We start from the raw sequence: 24335 nt of genomic DNA, 5'->3' as shown, positions 1-24335 counted from the left end.
AAGGAAAAGAAAACGTGAGACCTCAAATTTATTTTCCAAATCCTGAAATTCCCAGGCTGGAAATGACCCCACACAGTTTCACCTTTACCTCCCACCGGGTGGACGGGTCATCAGTCTCACCCCCTGGGGTGTACACTGTACTGTTGGCTGTGAAATAGTAAAAACACAGGACTTGGGGCTGAGAAATTCAAGACCCCAATTTCCCATTTATTAGCTCTGTTGCACTGGCCACCCCTCTAAACTCAAGGTACACACATCGCATGTAGAAACTGGAGGGGAAAATGGCTACGAAGATAGCAACTATTTATTGCTAATTGCGGGCCGCCTGTAGTGCTTAGCACCTTACTTTCAGCATCTCTGTTAATTCTCACATCATTCATTTTCTACATATTTTACAGAAATGAAGCAGAGAACTCAATCTCAGAGTTCATGGCAATTACAGATCAACTAATGTCATTTTGGAAAACAGCACATCTATAGGTCTTTTCTATGGAAACCTTGTGGAACAGTGATATAGACACCACTTAGAAAGGTGACCTGAAACTCTAGTTTTGCCATGTGATAACCAGTGACGTAATGCCGTAAGTTTTACTGTGCTGCACACCTATGCAGCATGAAGAGACTAGCTTATACTAGGACTTTAATAATAGTCATCATCATTTCTATGAGGTAACGGCATCATTACTTAACCTTACACAACATTTGAGGTTATCAACAAGATCCCCGTGGACGACGCTACACGTTTCAAGTCCCACTGTGACTCGGAGCATGTGTTCAATCAGAGGCCCGTAGGAGAGGCTCCTTCAGGACTGTGCCTCTGGCTTTTATTAACGCTATCAGTTGTCAGCGGTTGTATAATTAGGTCCCTCCCACCACATACTTGGCAACGCCCCCCCATCACCCCTCCCTGCTGGGGCCACCCCGCCCCGCCCCGCCTCCCAGTCCCGCCCACCTGCCAGCCCCTCCTCCGTCCCACGGCCCCCCCCACGCCACGCCTCCCTCGTAACCTCCGCCACTGCACAGGCTCCAGGCCAACCAGAGCTCGAGTTTTCCTCCGTCAAGTCCCCTCCTGCCACCCTCAGAACCTCCCACCCTCAAATCTCACACGCACAGCCTCCTCCACCCTCTCGTTTAGGAACCCGCCCTCCCCCCAATCTATTCAGATTCTGTTTCCCACGTGACCCCTGGATGCGCACAGTTGACCCCTGTCCCACAGCCCCCACCCCCTCCAGGGAACACGGCGCCATCGCGCGGCCGCTGACAGGTGGCGCAGGGGCAAGCAGCGGTCCACCTGGGGCCTGCACAGCGGAGACTGCGGGGCGGGCTCGGTCTCCTGGGACACCAGAGGCGGTGGCCCGCTAACCCAGCCCCGCTGTCACTCACCACGGTGCACGCGCAGCAGGCAGAGCCCACCCCCTGCCATTCAAGACGGCGCCTGAGCAGTAAGCCTCACCGCCACCTGTCGGTCGGCAGAGCTCTAGGTGAGCAGAGAGCTCTGCAGCCGCTCTCCCGGCCCGCCCCCCGAGGCCAGCCCCACGGGCATTCATGACGCCTGCGCAGTAAGCCTTGGCGCCCCCTGTCGGACGCCGGAGCACTAGGTGCGTAGGGGTCTGCAGCCCCTCCCTCGGGCTGCCCCTGTAGAACCAGTCATTCAAGATGGCGCCTGCGCAGTAAGCCTCGGCCGCCACCTGTCAGTCAACAAACAGCGCCAGAGTGGGCAGGGCTCTGCAGCCCCGCCCTCGGCCCGCCCCCTGCGGCCAGCCCCGCGGCTATTCAAGGTGGCGCCTGCGCAGTAAGTCTCGGCGCCACCTGTCAGTCAACAGTGCTAGAGTGGGCAGGGCTCTCCAGCCCCGCCTTCGACCCGCCCCCTGAGACCAGCCCCTCTGCCATTCAAGATGGCGCCTGCACTGTAAGCTCGGCCGCCACCTGTCAGTCAACAAACAGCGCCGGAGAGGGCAGGGCTCTGCAGCCCCGCCCTCAGCCCGCCCCCTGCAGCCAGCCCCACTGTCATTCAAGATGGCACCTGCGCAGTAAGACTTGGTGCCCCTGTCAGTCAACGAACAGCGCTCGAGTGGGCAGGCTGCTACAGCCTCTCCCTCCGCCTGCCCCGAAACGCGCCTCGCTGTTATTTAAGGCAGCGCCTGCACAATAAGCCTCAGCCTGTCTGTCAACAAACTGCAGAGGGGAAGGCAGGGCTCCGCAGCCCCTCCCTCGGCCCGACCCCCGCAGCTCCGCCGTCATTCACAATGGCCCCTGCGCAGTGAGCCTCGGCGCCCCCTGTCGGCCACCACACACAGTGCCACAGCGGGCAGGGCTTGACAGCTCTCTGCAGCGCTCAGTCCCCACAGACGGCCCGCGGCCAGCCAACAGGGCACCTGTGAAACGCGGCTAGGCTGCACCCGCCGCCCAGTCCCCACAGTCCCAACCGAACCATGGAGCCAGAAACATCCCAGGGTGAAAGCAGTCCAGAAAGGAGTCATGCTCTGCAACCCTAGAGCACCCAAGGAGAGGCAGCGGGCACAATGACAGCCCGTGACCCTGTTCCTCAGGACAAACGGCTCCTTAGTGACGACAGAGTGGCCCCCGCTGATCAAAAAGAAGCCCCCCTCCCGTCAGCAGACCGCACGCCGGTCGGGGGTGACGCATCGCGGCAAGCATCTGCGGCAAGCGTCTGCGGCAACTGTCCACGGCCGACCCGAGACCAGCAAAAAAAGGGGTGAGACAGGGGACTCCCGCAGCCTTCGATCACAGCACAGACTCCGGCACCGCGACCCGCAGCCCCGCCCCCGCGGCTGGCCAGCCAGACCGCGCCGGCCAAGCCTCTGCCGCCCCCATCAAAGATGGCGCCGCGGCGGCGGGTTTGACTGGACGGTCTCTTCTGAGATCCGCTGTCGCGACAGCCCGTGGCCTCGCCCCAGCCAATCAGAACAGCGTCCTCGCAGCCCATCACCGCCGCCGCTTCAAAGACAGCGCCAGGGTGGGTGGGCCGCAGCCCGTCACCGCCCGGAGAACACACCCCGCAGGCCCTGCCACCCTCCGTCCCGCCCATAGCTCCTCCCGCCGCCACTGCGGCAAGCAAGCCCCGCCCCAGACACCCGCAAGGATGCAGGGGTGGCCGGAGGGGACCTGGCTAGTCTAGGACCCCGGGGGATGAGGTGTCCTTTGCAGCTCCCAGACCGAGCCGAGGAAGACGGGGGCACCCTGTGACTTCCCATGCTCGTCAGGGACCGCCGCCACTGCTCCGGCACCCACCCCAGCGGACTGCGGGGCACGGAGCCCGTGGCCGTCCTACCCCCTGCCCAGGATGATCAGCCGTCCCTGTACCCGCTGCGCCCAGGACAGGTGGCACGGGAGCCCCGACCCCAGACTCCAGCTGGCCGCGCAACATGGTGCGGCTGCGGCAAGCGCGGCAGCTCTTGCCCGCTGACCAGGGTCCCGGCTCTGCGGCATCCATCCCGGCGCACCATCCAGATGCGGTGGTGCGGGCCGGGGCAGCCGGACTCACCTCACCGGACCTCAAGGCACCGCCCTGCCCCGGGCTGACAGCTCGACCACAGCGCAGCCTGTGCAAGGTCTAGTGCCCCCACACGGCTCCAGGCGCTCAGCGGCGCCACCAGCCAAGGGTGGACATGTCCGATCCTCTGCTCCAACCTCTTTCTCCCGCAGCTCCCGGCGTCTGCACCGAGCCCCGGGCCCGCGGCTCCTTGTCTGGTTCTCCGCAGAGGCGGGGCCGGGCACCAGCCAATCAGCGGCTGTGCTCTGCGCCCAGGGCCCCTCGCCACACCCCCAGCCCTGCCCGTCGGGCCGCGGTTGCCGTGGCGACTGCTTGGCGCGAAGGCAGGAGGTTGACGTCAACGGAGCCAACGCGAGGGGCCCTGAGGAAGGGTCTGGAAGGGGGGTGGGGGGTGTTTGACCCCCAAACAAAGAAGTGGGGGTCACACGGAGAAAGCCTTACCAATGACTCCCAAATGCAAATCCTCTGAAGAGACCAAAAAAAAAAAAAAAAACAACCCCGCACATTTGTCTAAGAAAGTGAAAAGCTGGCGGGCAAAAACATGTATGTTGACGTTAAAGCCAAACGTGAAAGTGGGAGACGAGACTTTTCCGCCTGGGACACACGAAAGACCCGGGGCTAACTTCCCTAATACACGAAGAACTCTTGGAAACCGACACGGTAAAGACCAAACCGCGCCTGAAAACTGAGCGAAAAGGGAGGACACTGGCACTTCACAGAAAAGCACAAATGGCTGACAGACCTGCGGGACAGAACTCATGACCCGACTTCCAAAGACCGAAAAACCGAGAGCACGGACCCGCGCGGTTCAGCGGCCGCTCTCCTCAAGCGGCCGTGCGCGCCGCCGCCGGGCTGGTCCACCGCCGTCCAGCCGGACCGTTGACGTGCGGGGCGCACCGCCGCCTGAGGAGACCTGTGTGCGGCGGGAAACGCGGGCGGCGCCTCGCCGGACGGACGACCACCGAGGACTCGGCCGTCAGTTGCACCGTCAGTCAGCCCGAGGTGTGCAGCCACGACCCGGTAAGTATTCCCGCTTGTTCGTTTGTGAAGGGTGAACACACACGCGGTTAAACCTCTGGGGAAGCGTGCAAGAAACTGTCAGCCGGTCACCTCAGGGGCCACGGGAGTGCGGGGAAGGAAGATGGGGGCGAGCTCCTGCCCGTCTCCAGTCCATTCTGCCCGACTCCCCTTCCAGAAACACACGTTCTGTCGTGCGGTGGGCGCAGGGAGTCTCAGAGAGCCCCCCGAGGTGCGGGTGATCCAGCCGCCCCACTCTCCAGGAATAAAGCGGAGAGGTGCGAGCGAGTCCCTGCAGGCATGCTCAGCGAGCATCACTTTTTATGAGAAAAGGGCACTCTGTGGATGCACCAAACTGTACTGGGGCAAAGCCATACCATGCGATTTTATGTGGCCAGTTAAAATGTAAGACTTGAACTTTAAAGGGAAAGATTCATGAGATATAATTAACTACAAAATGTACGTTACCCAAGAGCATAAAGAAAAATCCTATTCTATTCATCCAAAATGAAATTGTACATTTACACTTCGTGAGTATAAATCTTTATAAATCAGTGGTTCCTGGGGATACTGGGAAGCTGCTGACCTGGGGCAGGGGGCGAGGGAGGCGGTGTTTGAAACCCTCCAAGCCTTCAACAGTCTCCGCTCAGCCAGCAGTGCCACATAAACAGAAAACGTGAATGAAAACGCCTTTGCTCTGCACCCTTGAAACGTACTCCCCAGGAGCATCCACGGAAATTCTAGAGGGACCACTGGGAGTGAATGCGGTCCTAAGCTTAGGGCAGAGGTTTCCAAATCTGGCCACACGCGCCAGGAGCCGCTGGGGGAGCTGTTGGACGCTGCAGGTGCCCGGCGTCCCACAGAGGTGTTTTTTTCCTGACCCGGAGGGGAATTTAAAGTCTGGTTTGAGTCTGGGAGGTGATTTAACACATTCAAGGGACCCCCTCCATCCCCTCTCTCCTCAAAGACCTCTATCTGCAACACAGGTTTTTCTCTGGATCCCGCATCATTCATTCCCATCAGATAGCACATGTTCTCAGAGCGTCTCCTCTTCCTCAGCACTCCCTTCTGGCACCCGCCAAAAAAGCCTTCTTGATGGAGTGGTCTCTGTCACCGATTCAACAGCCTTACTGCACATTCTCTCCCCTTACCATGCCATACCGGCGGCTTCCTCCTTTCCACACTCCTGAAACCACTTGTCAATTTCAGCAGGTCTCCATGTGGCTAGGAAACTTGTTCTTAATCTCACTTGATCTTTCAGTAACATTCAACATCCAATAAAACAATGATAATAAAAACTCACACCATCTTATTTTCAGAGACACTACACTGCCCTGGTTTTCCCCTTCTGTTCTCTTAGCTGGCTTCTGCTCTGTTCAAGTTCCCAATGCTCAGAACTCAGTCACTAGCCTTCTCCCTCAACATCTACTCCCTAGGCAGCAGTCTCACCTAGCCACATGGTTTAAATGTCACCTGCATGCCAACAGCTCCCTCTGGCACAGAACTCTCTACAGAAGCCCAGTCTCATATACCCAACTACCTGCTTAACAGCTGAGTGCTCTACCAGGATGTCTTATGGGCAACTCAAAACACTGAAAACAAACAGTAATTTCCCTTTTCCCTGTTTCTATAAACAGCACCAGTTGCAGTAGCCAAAAATCTTGCAATTGTTCTGGGTTCCTGGTTCCCTTACCACCGACATTCAATTCATCAGCAGCTTCTGCTGGCTCTACATCCAAGATACACTCCAAGTTTGTCCCCTTTGTGCTCTGCATGATAGTCCTAATCATTACCCCCTAGGTATTAGCCTATTCACTTGACTCCCTGCTTTGACTTCAAACCCTTCCCTCTAGTATTTTCTAGATAGCATCTTCTTTAAGCATAAATAAGACATCACGTTGCAGCTTGAATTACCCCCATTCTTGACCCCAATCACACTTCAATATGTCTAAAATCCATACCATGAACAAAGTTAAAAGAAAAGGCATCAATATCTTTTGTCACGGAAGAATGTTAAATATTTGTGCGGTAAAATTTAATAATCTTTTCTCTCAGATTTCTGCTTTTTATACCTTAAGAAATCCCTCTCCAAGCTGAAGTCATAAAGATACAATACCCTTAAGTTTTAGTTTTTTTAGGTTTAGTTTTATATATGTTCTGTGGTATGGATCTATTTTTTCTCCTGACATACATCATGTTTCTGTATGAGTGGACCTGTCCTAAACTCTAGTCTGCCCCATTGGTCCATCTGTTTATCTGTGTGCATTAATTATTGGAGCTTTACAATATCTTGATATCTTAAAGGACAATTGCCCTACCTTGTTTTTCAAAAGTGTCTTTGGCTATTCTTAGCCCTTGACATTTTACTGAATCCACAAAAAAATTTAAAGAGAACCAAAAACATTTTATCACGACATCTCATCTTTGCCTACGATCTGTGCTACCTGTTTATTCATGTCTTCTACAGCCAACAACAGTACAATGTAATTTTTTCCCATAAAGATCTTGGTTGACTTTAGGAGGTCTTTTTCCCTATTACTTACCTAACAGGTTATTTTTGAGTTAAAACAGTGATATAGCTTTTTAAAAATAATTTCATATTTACAGAAAAATTGCAAAGATAGTGTAAACATTTCTTACTCAGTCTCCCCTGATGTTAACATCTTACCTAACTTTGGTACGTGGTCAAATGAAGAAATTACCACTAGTACAAAGCTAGTAATTATACTACAGATTTGCCATGTCTTCCTTCTGTCCCAGGATCCCATCCAGAACACATTACATTTAGTTATGTGTCCTTAGACAACTCCAGGCTTAGACAGCTCCTCGGTATCTCCTTGTTTTTCATGACTAGCAGTTTTGAGGAGTAGTGGTCAGGTATTTTGTAGAAAGTCTCAATTTGAGTTTGTCTAACAGTTTCTCTTGATTTGTCTTGGATTATGGTTTTTGAGAATTATCTGCTATGGCTTTTTATATGTTGATTTTTTTTTTTAATCCAGTGAATTTGCTGATCTCTCATTCTAAGTTCTAATAGTTTCTCTCAGATTTTCCTGGACACTTTAAAAATGTTAACCTGTTTATTTATGACAATTTTTAGATTTTTATTGACAATTACATCTCATTTCTATCATAATGCATTCTCTAGGACCTCTGGGGAAATATGGAATAAATCTTGTTCTAGACTTGAAAGGGGATACTTATCTTTTACTATCAAGTAAAAATGTCCACAGTAAGCTTGTTTGCAAAGCCTCTTTGTTGGAGATTAAGGAAATCTCTTTAGTTCTAGTTTTCTAAAAATTTTATCGTGAATACATTTAATTTTTATGTAATGACTTTTCTGTTATCTATTGGGGAGATTATGTTATATAATCTGTTAATGTGGAGAATTAAGGCAAATTTTCTGATGTTGAAACATGTGGCATTTGTAACCCCTACTTGATCATGATAATGAGGGTCTGATTTATATACACATGCAGCAGGATACTACTGAGTTATATTTTACTTTTGGTTTTTGCACCTAAGTTCTTATTCTACTATACTTGTTTCATTTTGGTATCAAGGTTATACTAGCCTTATAATATTATTTGGATTTTCTTCCTGCTTATATTCTCTACAACAGATCATACAAAATTGAGTTTCTCATTTTTGAAAGTTTAACATAATTCACTATAAAATTAAATCTGATGTCTTTTTGCATGAAATATTTTTTACTTGGTTTCCTTAGTTTTGTACTATATTTTTGCTTTATCTTGAGTCAATTTAGGTCATTTATATTTTCTAACAAAACTTTACTTATAAAGTAAAGTTACTTATAAGTCCTCTTATTCTTCTTTTACATTTAATTTCTGTTCTCTATTTTATTATTTCCTTTTTTCTCTTTATTTGAGTTTCTTTTCCTAGCATCTTGAGTTGCACATTTAACTCATTTACCTTTAATCTTTCTTAATTTTTAACAGGTACATTTAAAGCTATTACATTCAAGTACCACTTGAACCGCATTCCATACATTTCACTGTTGTTTGGTAGTATATTCCATTGCTGCAAATAGATTTCCTCTTAGTCACACTAAGGAACGTATTTAGGTTTTCAAGTTCTTTAAAAGTGTTTTGATTATAGCTTTCCAATTTAACTGCACTATAGCCAAATGATATGGCCTATGTTATTTGATATTTGTTAAAATTTCTTTTGTGATCTTAGGATGTAATCAATTTTTAATTGTTCAGTGTATTAGAAAAGAATAAGCGTTCTCTAATTATCAGGTACCAATTTCTGTTTATGTCCATAGGATCAAGTTCTGTGTTTACATTTTCAATATTCTTATTAATTTTCTGTCTGCTTGATATATCAGTTCTAAATAATTATTTTTTAAAAAAGTCTCCCATTAGCCTATGGCTTCATTCACCGCTCCTGGTAATTCTTTTTAGGTTTTGCTTTATGTATTTCAAGGCCATGTTTTTAGGTAGGAACAAGCTCATGATTTCCTCTAAATCAGATATCAAAGAAATTAATCTTGAAGTCTGCCTTTAACAGGGGAATTAATCTGTTCACATTTTATATTTCTGATATACTTGCTTGTTAAATGTGCCTTTTCCTTTGTTTCTTATTTTCTCCTTTCTTGCCTTCTACTGAGTTGACTAAGTTTACTTTTTTTCCCTTTGCTAATTTGAAAGCTTTCAATTATATTTGTTATTTTATTGTCTATCTTTAAATTCCTAATTATATACAAGTACTTATTTTTTTAAACAGAGTATAAAATAATAAAGGAACCTGACATGCCTTAGCAATTCATTGAATTTCTTATTCCCACTTTCCTGGTTATTGTCTAGAATTTTAGCTACATATTTTTAAAACAAACCCAAAGCACAATTTTTGCAGTCAATGATTAATTATGTTTATTGATGATTTATTCTCATTTCTTGAATTTTACTCCTCTCTAGGTTCTTTTTTTCCCTCATTGTAATAAATCCTTAAATAAGCCTTTTAGTGTAAGGGGCAGTCTATTTGTGTTTCTAAAAATGGCTTTAAGATATTTTTTGAATGACAGTTTACTTAGGTATGGAATTCTAAAGTGACCCTTCTCTTCTCTTGTTTTGAAGATACTATTCTATTGTCTTCAACATCTAACATTGCTGATGAGGTTTGCTATGATCTAAATGTTTCTAATAGCATTGGTTTTTTTCCTCTGTGGCTTTTCAAAAGGTGTTACATGTGGATTTATTTTTGTTTCTCCTGCTCAGGACTTGTGTGACCAATGAAGGTCTTTCTGCCATTCTGCAGAATTCTTGGCCAGTCTATCTTGGCCAATATAGCTTTTCTGCCATTTCATCTTTATTCTCTTCTCAACCTATTAGAGTATATTCGCCCTTCTTAGTCTGTCCTTTGTTTACATTCTCTATTTTTCATATACTTTTCTGGGTTGCTTTCTGAGTAACTCCTCTTTTGAACTGCATCCAATATGGTGTTTACCTTGATGTGTTTTACAGTGGCCATTTTTTTTTCATGTGTAAGATTTTTAATCAGTACTTTTTTATATCCACCTTTCTCAAATGGATGAACATTTTATGAATACTATTCTGTATCTTTCAAGAATCTTAAAATTACACTGAAATTATTAGAATTGCATTTTATCAGGAATGAATTCATCCTGACAGCTGATTTTGTTGTCTTGCTTACTGTAAGTTTTCCTGTGTTTAGCTCAGTGCTTTGTAATTTTAGTTTCTAAGTGTTTCTTAGAACACTTAGCTATCACCCCTGACCCCACCTGTCTCTTCCCTCCATATCTAGCTTTTTTCTCTTTTTTTTTTGGTTGTGTCTTCTTTGCTCTGAGAAACTTAGTCCTGAGACAAGTCAAACGGGGGCTCTGTGCCATGTGATAAAGGGGTATGTTAGTCACTGAGCAAAATTTAAGCTCAGGCTGGGTCCATCCTACATGGCCATGCTTTCACTCCGGCCACTGCTCTTCATATAAGCTGAAGCCCTAAGTAACTGTTATTGGCTTTTTTTCAGTCTCATTTCATGTCAGGAGAATCTCACCCCAGCCTCTGTTTGACACAATGAGCCTGGGACCTCAATATGCATGGAGTGCTCCTGGACCCTGTTACTCCACAGCATGGAGTGCTCCTGGACCCTGTTACTCCACAGCATGGAGTGCTCCTGGACCCTGTTACTACACAGCATGGAGGGCTCCTGGACCTTGTTACTCCACAGCAGGCAAATTGTCAGCCACCTCTGCCTGTTTAAAGATCAGAAGTCCAACAGGTTCAGCTCTTCAACCCCACAGATCCTTGATTTTCTGTTCAGTTTTTGATCCATATAAATGTCATACACTTCTAGATCACTGTAAGTTATATGAAAAAGAGGTTGAAGTGTGAATGTAGCACTCACAGCACCGTCTAAGTCAAAAATATTACCCTTTTTTTGGTTGGGGGGGCCACACTGCCTGGCAGGTGGGATCTTAGTTCCCCAACCAGAGATTGAACCCACACCCTTTGCATTGGAAACACTGAACCGCCAGGGAAATCTCCAAAATACTATTTTCTAAATTATCTACAGCAGTTCTCACTTCTTTCCCAAGCGTACAATGGGGTTTTCCTGCGGCTGTATGACAGGTGGTATCTCGACCGAGTGAAGGCTGAAGCAGTTAAGAATCTAGCTGTTGTCATTCAATCCAGTTTTTAAAGAGATTTGTAAAGATGGAAAACAATGCCACTCTTCTCAGTAGTCTTTTGCTTTGGGAATTATTAACATTTAATTTTAAAAAGGTTGCTTATATTAACATATAATAAACTTACTACCTATTTTAAGTTAATTAATATACATTTAAATTTTTAATTTCTAAAACTATATATATTGATAGGTGTAATCCACATAAACAGAAATTCTTTGAAGTCCTCAATCATTTTCAAGAGTGTAAATGGGTCTTAAGAAAAACAGTTTGACAACCCCTGGTCTGCAATAAATCTTGTAACAGATTAGGCGATCTGGGTATTATGATCCCATGGATTTGCATAGAGTTTAGTACATGGTTAAGTCTCCCAATGAATGCTTACTCATCCATTCTTTAACAAATATATATATATAAGGACCAGTGCTAGGCCAGGTTCTAGCTCACTGCTAGGCCAGGTTCTAGCTCACTGCAATTACATTCGAAATGGCCCCTGCCCTAAGTCATTTATTTGATAGATATGTCTGTAAGCTTCAGTCTAGCTGGCAAGATACATAAGGTTGACAAAATAAACCTTTAAAAATTGCAGTGAGGAGTCTGAAGAAAAAAACAAGCAGCTGCAATGATGTGCAGAGGTGGGTAGGTGTTTGTATGGCGGTTAAATAGAGCAGTCAGGGAAGGTTTCTCTGAGGAAGAAAAGCTAAAACTGAACTGTGAGAAAGGGCTAGCCCTGGGAAGAGCAAGGGGAAGAATATTCTAGACAGATAAAATAGCAATATACAAAGACTAAAAAGGAAAAAAAAATAGAACAGACATCCGAATGCCTGGAGGATAGCAAGAAGGGAGTAGAGGGGCGTAAAATGAGGCTTACAGGTGTGCAAAAGCCAGTTCTTTAGGAACTGGAGGCCAGGGTAAAGATCTTGGATTTGATCCAAAAGGTGATATGGAGTCATTAAAGATGTTTAAATAGGTCTGACATAACCCACTGAAAGACGTTTCATGTTGCTGGGTGGAGAACTAGGGGACTGAAAAGAGAGGAGGCCCGTAGACCAGTTAGGAGGCAGCTGTCTAGGCAGGAAGATGGTGCTCTGAACCAGCAGGATGGCAGTGCAGATATGGAGAAGTGGACAAATACAACAGATGTTTTGGAGACAAAATAGACAAACCCTGCTGATAATTTGTGTATTTGTGGCAAAGGAAAAAAGCATCGTAAATGATTCCTATATTTTTGGTTTGAGCAGCTGGGTAGATGGAAGTGTTATTTAGTGAGTCGTTGAGTCACAGGTTTGGGCAGGGGAAGAGCAGAAAATCCAGAGCTCTCTTTTTGATGTGTTACACTTGAAATGCTTACCCTCAAGCAAGTCCAGATGTTGACTAGGTACTCTGGAGAGGTCGGCTAGAGGTCTGACTCTGGAAGTTTTCCACACGGGGCTGTGAAGTGAACACTGTACTCTATAAAAATCAATTCAAAAATGTGTTCTTCAGTATTCAGTACTCTTGCAAATATGTATATATTTAGTACTCTTGCATATTCAATGCTGGATAGGTAATTATCTTAGTATACAAATTTGTATACAGTTCCTCAATAATGAAAATCTAACCAATTTTCTTTGAGAGTGAACTTAATTTTTTTAACCCCCTCTAGGAATTTCAAGACAACAGAAAACCAAATAGTCACATAAAGGCAACCAACTCTATCACAAAAACTGCTTCTAAATTCAAATATTAAACAGTTAACTACACATAAGATTAAAGACAGGCAAAGGAGAACCCTGTCACAAATCTGATGTTAGCAGAGAAAAATTCAGTGTCAAATCTGGCTGACGGTGTTAAGGTTCAGAATTATGAGAGTTCCTGTAGGCCAGGAAGGCTCGCCTATCCACAGTTCTGCTCATACACCCCTATCCAAGAGGGCACCAGGCGCCTTCTCTCACAGGAACCACAAGCACTCAGAGTCAAGTTATCACATGCCAAACAAAAATACTTATTTAAAAAATAAAAGGTTATTCACATACTTTTTTCTCATATTGGTTTGCCAGGCAGAAAGCTCTAATCCTGAACTGGAAAAATGGTAGACACTCATTTATTCAACCACTGAATAAACAGGTATTATCAAACACATCCAGACACTAGGGATAAAATGTTAAAAGAGATGCAGTTTCTGCTTTCATTGGGGTTATGGTTCACGAATGACACGAAACAATTATAAACAGCCACATAAACAAGATGAATGACAAGCAGGACATGTGATGGCGACACACTGTGCTATAAGCATGTGTATGAGGGAGTCTGACCTGGACCAGGTGCTGAGGAAAAACACTCCATGTCTAATAAACAGCATGTACAAAGGTTAGGAGGCAGCGAGGAGTATGGAGAACCATGTAGCTAGAATACAGACTGGCTTAAGACAAAGGAGGGAGACAGACATCAGACCTTGCCAGGCCTTATAGACCACTTCAGGACTGGAGATCGCTGACGATCACAATCTCTAGCTTGCCACAAAAATTCCCCCCAGGGTGACCAGCCAGCACTCGAATCTCACTCAAGTCTCCCAAAAAGTGGCATGATTTCCACACCTACTCACATGTCAACACCTCAGGATGTGATGAGAATGTTTTGGAGAGGTGATCTGGCTTCCACAATGCAGGTTGTCAGGCCAGGGGAGAACACACACTCTTATCTGGTTCATTTTGCCAAAGGCCCACCAAAATAAATCTGAAGAGAACAGGAAAAAGACCATCATTGAGATAAAAGTAAAACATGAACAGAAAGCAGAAAAACAGCTGGAGATTAGAGAAACACTTTATAAATTCTACATATTTCAAATAATAGAAACTTCCATAGCCATAAAAAAAAGAGATGAGAAATACCTTATGGAATGATCTCCAAGATATACTGTTAAGTGAAAGTCAAGGTGCTGAACACTGAATACGATATGCTTCATTTGTTAAACAAAGAGGCAAACAATATATACATATTTGCTTCAACATACATGAAATAGCTTTGGAAAGAAAACAGACAAAACTAGTGACGCTGGTTATCTACAGGGAGGAAAACTGGTGCTGAGAGAAGGGACGTGGGAAGGAAATTTTCACTGTATACCCTTTCTCCTTTTTGAATTTTGAGCCACACAAATAAATTACCTATTAAAAGGTAAAGCAAACATTAATATTAACCAAGGTTTTAGACACATGATATGAAAATTTTAATGAAAATGAACACTGTCAAGGAAAATGCTTCTGCTGCTAGGTTGCTTCAGCCGTGTCCGACTCTGTGTGACCCCATAGACGGCAGCCCACCAGGCTCCTCTGTCCCTGGGATTCTCCAGGCAAGAATACGGGAGTGGGTTGCTATTTCCTTCTCCAATGCATGCATTCATGCATGCTAAGTCGCTTCAGTAGTGTCCGACTCTGTGCAACCCTATGCACAGCAGCCCACCAGGCTCCTCTGTCCGCGGGATTCTCTAGGCAAGAATACCGGAGTGGTTTTCTATTTCCTTCTCCAGTCAAGGAAAATAAGAATTACTAAAACTGACTACCAAAAGAATAGGAAAAAAACTAGAGGAAATCTTCTTACAAAGAATTCCTATGTGCTAAGACTCTCTACTTCATAATTTCTATGTGAAGAGCTGACTCATTGGAAAAGACCCTGATGTCTGGGTAAGACTAAAGGCAACACGAGAAGGGGTGGCAGAGGATGAGATAGCTGGATGGCATCGCCAACTCAGTGGACACAACTTTGAGCAAACGCTGGGAGACAGTGAAGGACAGGGAAGCCCGGTGTGCTGTATAGTCCATGGGGTCGGAAAGAGTTGGACATGACTGAGCAACTGAACAAGACTCTCTACAACATTTTAATAGCCTAGCATAACGATTTTCAAGCTCACAGTCTCTATGAGATTAAAAACTAATATTTATTTAGCACTTCTTGTATGCAGGATACAGCAAATACATACATTATAATATGTATTTCAGCTCCTCCTTATTGAGATATACATGACCTCATGACCTGTTTTACATGTAAGCCAACTGAAGGTCATGGAGTCTTATTCCAACTTCCAAACCCAGCAAATGACTGCAGAGTCAGACTATCAACCGCCATGCTAATATAATTTTATATAATTTTATGCTAACAAATTGGAAAACCTTAAGGGAGTGCATCACTTTCTAGGGAAGCAAAAATTATCTGAAATCTCAGTTTGACTGGAACTGTCCTTCAAATGCTCAAGGAGCAAATTATTCTTCGTTCGTACACATTGTTCCAGAGCATTTAAAAAGACAGAAGGCTTGCCAGTTTATTCAGCTAAAGTAGAAGAGCGGCCTTCAAGAACAAATTGTTTACAACAAAATGGTATCTTGTATGAGGCATTTGCTCTATGTCAAGTTTCAGGAGTCAAGTTCTTTAAAAATAATCGGGGTGCTGCTTGGAAAACAGTCTGGCAGTTCCTTAAAAGGTCCAACAGTTACCATAAGACCCAGAAATTCCTTTTCTGGATGAAATGAAAACATATATTCACATAAAAACTCATACATGAATGTTCACAGCAGCAGTATAACAAGAGTGATACTGAAGTTTCCACTTCAAAAAGTGGAAATAACTCAACTGCCCATCATTTTATGGACCCACTGTTTGATAAGTGGATAAATAAAAAGTGGTATATCCATATACGAGTATTAGGCAATAAAAAATGAAGTACTGATACATGCTACAGCATTGATGAACTTTGAAAACATTATGCTAAGTGGAAGGAAACAGTCATAAAGGCCCACAATATCATATGATTCCATTTATATGCAATGTCCAGAATAGGCACAGACAGACAGAAAGTAGTTTAACAATTGCCTAGGGCTAGGGCAGAGGGGAATGAAGAGTGAGGGTTCCTTTTTAGGGTAATGAAAATGTTTTAAAATTGATTTTGATTATAGTTGCACAATTCTGAATGTATTCAACACCAGTGAAGTGGGTGAACTGTATGGTAGTGAATTAATTACATCTAGATGAAACTGTTATTTAAAAATATGTATCTGCTTTATTGACTATGCCAAAGCCTTTGACTGTGTGGATCACAATAAACTGTGGAAAATTCTGAAAGAGATGGGAATACCAGACCATCTGGTCTGTCTCTTGAGAAACCTGTATGCAGGTCAGGAAGCAACAGTTAGAACTGGACATGGAACAACAGACTGGTCCCAAATAGGAAAAGGAGTCTGTCAAGGCTGTATATTGTCACCCTGCTTATTTAACTTATATGCAGAGTACACCATGAGAAACGCTGCGCTGGAACAAACACAAGCTGGAATCAAGACTGCCAGGAGAAATATCAATAACCTCAGATATGCAAATGACACCACCCTTATGGCAGAAAGCGAAGAAGAACTAAAGAGCCTCTTGATGAAAGTGAAAGAGAGTGAAAAAGTTGGCTTAAACTTAACATTCAGAAAACTAAGATCATGGCATCTGGTCCCATCACTTCATGGGAAATAGATGGGGAAACAGTGGAAACAGCGTCAGACTTTATTTTTTTGGGCTCCAAAATCACTGCAGATGGTGACTGCAGCCATGAAATTAAAAGACGCTTACTCCTTGGAAGGAAAGTTATGACCAACCTAGACAGCATATTTAAAAGCAGAGACATTACTTTGCCAACCAAGGTCTGTCTAGTCAAGGCTATGGTTTTTCCAGTAGTCATGTACGGATGTGAGAGTTGGACTGTGAATAAAGCTGAGCGCAGAAGAACTGATGCTTTCGAACTGTGGTGTTGGAGAAGACTCTTGAAAGTCCCTTGGACTGCAAGGAAATCCAACCAGTCCATCCTAAAGGAGATCAGTCCTGGGTGTTCATTGGAAGGACTGATGTTGAAGCTGAAACTCCAATACTTTGGCCACCTCATGGGAAGAGTTGACTCACTGGAAAAGATCCTAATGCTGGGAAGGATTGGGGGCAGGGGGAGAAGAGGATGACAGAGGATGAGATGGTTGGATGGCATCACCGACTCGATGGACATGGGTTTGGGTAGACTCCGGGAGTTGGTGATGGACAGGGAGGCCTGGCGTGCTGTGATTCATGGGGTCGCAAAGAGTCGGACACGACTAAGCGACTGAACTGAACTGAACTGAATCTGGGTGAGTGCTCCCAATAATCTTAATGAAACTAGGACTAATATACTTGTTTTATAGATGGGAAATCCGCAGCTCAGAGAGGATATCATTTACTCAAGTGCATAATCTGGTTGAGAGAGTCAAGAGTCAAACCTAGGACTTTCTGTCTACAGTGCTTTCTACTTCCCAACACAATTCCATGCAAATAAAGTGAGAATCTTCAAGAAATGGCCCCCTTGTTGAGAAACATAAACTGATGGCTAACAGGTTCATAAGGGCAATCTCCTAAGAACAAAAAATTCCTACAATATTATTAAACATTCCAAACCTAGAGTGAGAGAGAAGGCTGCCCATTAAAAAACCTAGCAAGTGGTTTTCCATCTCAAATGGGTCTGACTTTAATAAGAGTGCCCTGGAGGACAACAAAAGTAATAGCTGTCATTTATTAAACTTTTACAACAGGCAAGGCCTGGCACCAAGCACTTTATATGCATTAGTACATTTAATCTTTACAGCAACTCTATGAAATAGATACTATTATTATCCAAGTTTCATAGATCAGAAGTGAGCTATGGGAGGTGGGTAGCTTGTCCCAGGTCACATGCTAGTAGACAGTAGAGTCAGGAATCAAATCCAGATCTGCTAGACACCCAAGCGCTCACCACCGAATACACTTCTGTGCTATGAAATTTGAAAGCCATAATCATTCTTGAGAGGAAGGCAGATAATAAAAACTTGGCAAGTATCAAGGGAGCACTTTCTTCAGAAAGTGCCCTAAGCCCTGGCCATTTACCAGCAACTTTCTTCTCACTTCCAAGGAACAAATCCTATACTTTATAAATTGTACCATTTTAGGGGAAAGAGGCAAAAGTCTTTCATTTTAACAATACAGCACAGGAGTTTTTAACCCCAAATATATCTTATTGTGAAATAGTAACAGCTAATATTAACTGAGAATTTATATGTGTCATAAATTTTTCTAAGTGTTTCATTAAGTGTTAGCTTACTTAGTATTCAAGACAATTGTCTGAAGTAGGTACTATTATATTATAGCCCTATCTTAGGGATTAGTTAAGCACAGAGGTTAACAACGGTGACCAGCTCAAAGTCACACAGCTAATAAAAAGCCAGGATTGAAACCCAGGTCATCTAGCTCCACCCTCTAGCACATATTCCATTTGATGGATTCTCAGAAAATAACATGATAGAGCTAGTATGTGATTCACGAGATGCCCAGCATTATGCATAATACAGTATGTATTGTATCAGCCTAACAACCTGAGGAGGCACATATGTTAGCAGAATACCTATTTGCAAGATGAGGAACACGAGGCTTAAGAGAGCTGGTTAGCTTGCCCAAATACACCCAATTAATACAAATCAGAACCAAGTCTTTCTTACTTCATATCATACCACTATTCATTACGTCAGGCCAAATTTGGACACAAAATAGTTGAATGAAAAAGTGGTTAATTGATTGGAAAAAAATTCAAAATAATACTTTGTGACACATGAAAATGGTATGAAATCCAAATTTCAATGTTCATAAATACAGTTTTATTGGACACAGCCACATCCATGTTTACATACTCTCTATGGCTGCTTTCACACTGCAGTGGCTCAGCTAAGTAATTCTGAAAGATACCACATATCCCACAAAGCCTGAAATATTTACTATTTGGCCCTTAACAGAAAAGATTTATGGACCCTCATTCTTTTTGGTATTAAATTTAAAACTCTTAGTGAAAAATGAAGGGGGAGTATATAAAAAGCACTCCCTCAAAGGAAGAAAAAGCATGGCTTTAAAGGGTGACAGGGGTAGGAATGGAAACTTCCTTCCAAACTTTCAAGGAACAAATTTCTGTGTTCCATAACACGTTCCAAGGCCTCGAAAACAGTGGAGGACGTCCCAGTTCCTTTTAATGACTGGTTCATAAAGGTTTACAATCCCTAAGCTGTTTTAATTGGAAAGAACTCTGCATAATGAAAATAACAGCAGCTGACAGTTACAGAACTTTCCCTACGATTCCAGGTGCTTTGCTAACTACAAGATTTCCATGTAATCCTCAACCAGGGAAAGCAGGGTACCATTGTTATCCAATTCTGTAGATGAATTGGAGACTCAGGAGGTTAAGCACATTGCCCAAGTTGATTAGAGCTCAGGCCTCTAACCCCTGCTTCTGTCTTCAGAGACTACACTCTCAACACACCATTTAATTTTAACCTGGTCTGCAAATATTGAGGAAATGCACACTTTCCTGAGAAAATAAAAAGTACCAAAACTATCAAAATAATCTTGGGGGGGAAGTATATAGAAGCTTCCTACAGACTCCCACGGCTTCCCTGGTGACCCGTACGGTAAAGAATCTGCCTGCAATGCAGGAGACCAGGGTTTGATCCCTGGGTCGGGAAGATCCCCTGGAGAAGAGCATGGCAATCCACTTCAGCATTCTTGCCTGGAGAATTCCATGGAGAGAAGAGCCTGGCAGGCTACAATCTATGGGGTTGCAAAGAGTCAGCCACAACTGAGCGACTTTCACTACCACTACCGACTCCCACGGAGCAAATAATTATGTGCCACAAATTGATTTGAGGGTGTGGAAAGAAGGGTGCCCTCCTACACTGTTGGTAGGAATGTAAACTGGTGCGGCCACTAAGGAGAACAGCATAGAGATTTCTTTAACAACTAAAAACAGAGCTACCATATGATCCTACAATCCCACTCCTCAGCATATATCTGGAGAAAAACATGGTCCAAAAGGCTACATGCACCCCCAGCACCCCCAACGTTCACTGCAGCACTGTTTACAACAGCTAAGACATGGAAGCAACCTAAATGTCCACCCAGAAGTAAATGGATGGAGAGAATGTGATGCATATATACAATGGAATATCACTCAGCCATTAAAAAATAAAATGTCACTTGCAACAACATGGATGGACCTAGAGATTGTCATACTGAGGGAAGTAACTCAGAGAAAGAAAAATACCATCTATCGCTTGTATGTGGAATCTAAAAAATAAAATAAAATTACAAACAAACTTATCTACAAAACAGACACAGAGAAGGAACTTATGGTTACCAGTAGGAAAGTGTGGGGGGTCGGGGATAGTTAGGGAGTTTGGGATTAACATCTACATATTACTATATTTAAAATGGATAATCAACAAGGACCTACTGCAGAGCATAGGGAACTCTGCTCATTACCATGTAACAATCTAAATGAGAAAAGAATTTGAAAAAGAATAGGTACATGTATCTGGATAACTGAATCACTCTGCTGTACACCTAAACCTAACACAACATTGTTAATCAACTATACTCCAGTAGAAAATAAAAAGTTAAAAAAACAAAAAGGCTTCTCAACCAATGTTATACCCTAGCTGAACAGGTTGCAATAGCACCCATCCATTGACTCACCACCCTCTCTCCCCTGGAAAGGAATCCCTGTTAAGATAAGGAGAGTTAACATTTTCAGCTGGAGTGTGTGTCAGGGCACTATTGTAAGACTTTCTACGCAGTAATTCATCTAATGTAGGAACGATTATTTCCTGCAAACTGAGAACCAGAGACTAAATGGCTGTTTAAAGTCTCACAACTAACAAGTTAGAAGAGCCGGCCCCAAAGCCAAGTCAGGCAGCAAAGTCAGCATCCTTAAGAGACTCCCTACCATTCCATGGTAATAAATCTCAAAATCCTTATCAAACATGTTCGACCCAGGGAAAACAGAAATTGGAAAAACTGAGCCAAGCTTACGGCAGGGGTTATGGGGCAACGGCATTCCTATAGTGCCCAGTCAGCTGTCTTCCCAAATTATCTAAACTGCCAGCAGAGCAGTTCTGAACCAAAACCATCTGACTTCCCAACTCTTGATAAAGAGACTTCAAAAGCCTTATGCTAAATTTAAGAAGCCAGCCGCAAAATACCACATACGGTACCATTTCATTTTCATGAAACTTCCAAAAAAGGGAAATCTAAAGAGACAAAGTAAACTCATGGTTCCTCAGTGGTAGGAGCCACCTCTGGCTGCAAATGGGCGGGACTGAATTTTGAGGGGTGATGGAAATGTTCTAAAGCGGCCTTGCAGCGGGGCCTGCAAAACTCCTTAGTGAAGTGAAAGTCGCTCAGTCGTGTCCAGGTCTTTGCGATCCCATGGACTATACAGTCCATGGAATTATCCAGGCCAGAATACTGGAGTGGGTAGCCTTTCCCTTCTCCAGGGGATCTTCCCAACCTAGGGATCGACCAGGTCTCCCGCTTTGCAGGCGGATTCTTTACCAGCTGAACCACCAGGGAAGCCCGGCACAACTCCTTAATTGTGCTTTAAAAAAAAGAAAAAAAGTTGAACACTTACAGTGGGTAAGTTTTAAGGTACGTAAATTTATGTCTCAAGAAAGCTGTTTAAAAGACAAGAGGCTGGCTGTTCCGACAACCGATTGCTAATCGAAGGCAGTTTCCCAGACTCAAAGCTTCCTCTATTCAAGTCAGTGGTAGTCACGGGAAAGCCCAAATTCAGAGAAAACACGGGGGTGGAACAGAGGTAGGGAGCAGGCCCCGGACCTCAGGAGCTCTTCCTGGAAGGTTTCTCGCTGTTTTAAGAAACCTGGCGGCGAGGCTGGAGGTCTTTGGTGTCCCCGGCCGAGAAGCAGCCCCGCAGCGCGGAGAGGCAATGGGAACCGAGGTTGTGCGGCCACCGCGGAACGCCTCATTCCCGACGGCCTGAGTCCAGCGCGAGGCCTGAGGAGGACGCCCGGAGAGTCTCCGCAAGGGAGGGAAAATCGACGTCCCGAGGGCCTCCACGACCCGAGCCCACCGACCTCGCAGCCCCGAACGGCCAGGACGGGGAAGGATCGCCTCCCGCGACGGCTCAAGATGGTGCCAGGACCCTGAGAGCCCGCGCGCCTGCGACCCGGACCGCCTTTGCCTTTGGGCCCACGCCGGGGCGTAGGACTTTCCGCTGTTCTCGCACCGGTGTGGACTAGTCGCCCGATCCCTCGGTAGAGAACAGACAGACGAGTCATGCCCTCCATTTACTGCGGCTTTAGAGTCTCAGGTCTCTAAGCCGAGGCCGGGTCCCTGAGGAGAACCGGCAAGCGGCCCGGGAACAGGCGTTGCCCGGGTCAACGAGTCGATACTTAGTGCGCAGGCGCGCCGTGCGGGGCGCAGCGCAAGGGCGCCTGGGAAACCGCCCGGAAAGCGAGACGGGCCCTGCCCTCAAGGAGCTCTCACAGGCCCAGAAGCAGAGGGAGGGCCGCGGGCGAGTGTAGGTATCCGTTGGCTCTACCCAAACGTCCGCTGTCGAGTGGGGAAAATGCGTTTTCAGACACAGTAGTTTTATATCGTGATCTAGACAATGAGTTCCTCTTTTGTCAGTGCATTTCAGTTTTAGAATTCTGTGAGGTCATATTTTGAATAGATTTCACTACGTTCTGGGGACGAGATTCTGTGACCAGAAAGAAAACTCTGAGAGGGCAGGCACTTGTCAGTACAAGTACCCACTGCACCTAAGGGTACTTGGCACAGAGTGAATGCTCAGTGAATAGTTTTCAGATCGCTGAAGTCGGTAAAAGCGTTTTTGTTGTGTTAGTCACTAAGTTGTGTCTGACTCTTGCAACCCCGTGGACTGTAGCCTGCCAGGCTCCTCTGTCCATGAGATTTCTCAGACAAGAATACTGGAGTGAGTTGCCATTTCCTTCTCCAGGGCATCTTCCCTACCTAGGGATTGAACACGCGACTCCTGCTTTGGCCGACTGAGCCACCTGGGAAGCTCTTAAAAGGGCATGCTGCACCAAAAGTTAGAGTTCCTGATAAGTGAACCATCCGCTAGCTCGGCTGATAAAACCAAATTTTCATTTGTTAAAAAGTAGTCTAGTGTGCGAAGTAGGGTTGCATGATATAGCAAGTAAAATTACAGGATAACCCAGTTAAATTTGAATTTTAAATAAATGACAGTTTTTTAGCGTTAGTATTGTCCCATACTGGATTTTCTATATTTTATCTGGCGCCCTAGTGAGAAGGCGAGAAGGCAATGTGTTAAGGTGGAGAGGGAAGATGATTTCATTCATCCTAGAAAGAACTGGAGAAGAAGAAGGAAAAAAAAAAGGCACCTGGAATTTATAAATAAATACCTCCAATTATGAAGCAGACTGAAGACTATGCTTGAGAAACTTTGATTTAAAGTCCACCTAGCCCTGTGCTAAGGATTGTATTTACATTATCATAATTGAAATGTCCCCTGCAGTAGGATAATTATTATTTTTATTTTACAGATGAAGAAAGAGGCTCAGAGATAGGAGGTGGCTGCCCAAGTTGCCATGTTTTCATTCAGTCACCCCAAAAATAGTTACTGAGGATATTTTTGGGTGCTGTTCTGGTATTTTTATTCCACACACAGGCTGCCTCCTGAGCTTGAAAATTTCAGTCTCTGCTCACTCCTTAGGCGCCTTCTCCTTCCCCACGCCAGCTGTTGTTTCCATGGTAACCGAACCTACTCTGCCTCTATCGCTAACTAGAGCTAAGAGCTCTTGAAGGGGAGCAAGAGGAACCAGTGACGTCAGTGTGACCTGCCTAAGGAATGGGGGGCGTGCCTGGAGCCCTGAAGCTGCCTCCTTCAGTGGTTTGTGCTAGATGCCTGTATGTGTTAAAATGTGTCTTTGGGTGGGGTGTCTGCAGAAGAATAAAAAGTTGACCACGTGAACCTCTGTAGACTCCATGGAGTCATAGATTGTCAGTTCATAAGCTGCTGCAAGCACCAGTGACATTAACATTTTGCACGCTTAATACTTATTAATTCATTTAATTTATCACTCAATCAGTAATGATCTGAAGAGAGCTGATGTCCTATGTGTGCTGAATGCTAAAGGTACTGCTGCTGTCAATACACTTACGATCTTTACTGCCCTGTTCCTTAGGGTCCAGAAGGAGAGATACTTGTTTATTTGTTTATTTTTGATGATTTTTTAATTGACACATCTTTGATATACAATGTTATATTACAAGTATACGATATTCAGAATTTTTAAAAGCTATACTCCATTTATA

At 44.8% G+C, this 24335-nt stretch overlaps 1 protein-coding gene and 1 long non-coding RNA gene across 17 annotated transcripts in view; one reads left to right on the top strand and one right to left on the bottom strand.

The window, feature by feature from the left end:
* Positions 1-23434, bottom strand: part of PEG3 (paternally expressed 3) — a 42444-nt gene extending 19010 nt beyond the window's left edge. For 4 of the 16 annotated variants that reach the window (XM_081512152.1, XM_081512157.1, XM_081512158.1 and 1 more), the window contains exons 1-3: positions 21649-23434; positions 13780-13910; positions 12547-12647 (exon numbers count right to left, since the gene is read on the bottom strand). The gene's annotated coding sequence lies outside the window, so the exon portion shown is untranslated. Of the gene's footprint in view, positions 1-1453; positions 1546-3505; positions 3711-4256; positions 11119-12546; positions 12648-13779; positions 13911-21648 lie in introns of those variants that run through there. The other 12 variants (XM_081512162.1, XM_081512153.1, XM_081512161.1 and 9 more) reach the window with 9 other exon arrangements.
* LOC145514475 (uncharacterized) lies at positions 22468-23991 on the top strand. Its single transcript, XR_014060171.1, has 2 exons — positions 22468-22557; positions 23564-23991. It is a non-coding gene; the product is annotated as an uncharacterized LOC145514475 (long non-coding RNA).
* The last annotated feature ends 344 nt before the right edge of the window (positions 23992-24335 follow it).

Source organism: Giraffa tippelskirchi, chromosome 7 (genome assembly GCF_054371585.1).
Source record: "Giraffa tippelskirchi isolate mGirTip1 chromosome 7, T2T-mGirTip1v1.2.pri, whole genome shotgun sequence".
Lineage (NCBI taxonomy): Eukaryota > Metazoa > Chordata > Mammalia > Artiodactyla > Giraffidae > Giraffa > Giraffa tippelskirchi.
Note: the sequence above shows the minus strand (reverse complement) of the source record. Positions and strands in the feature narration are given on the sequence as shown.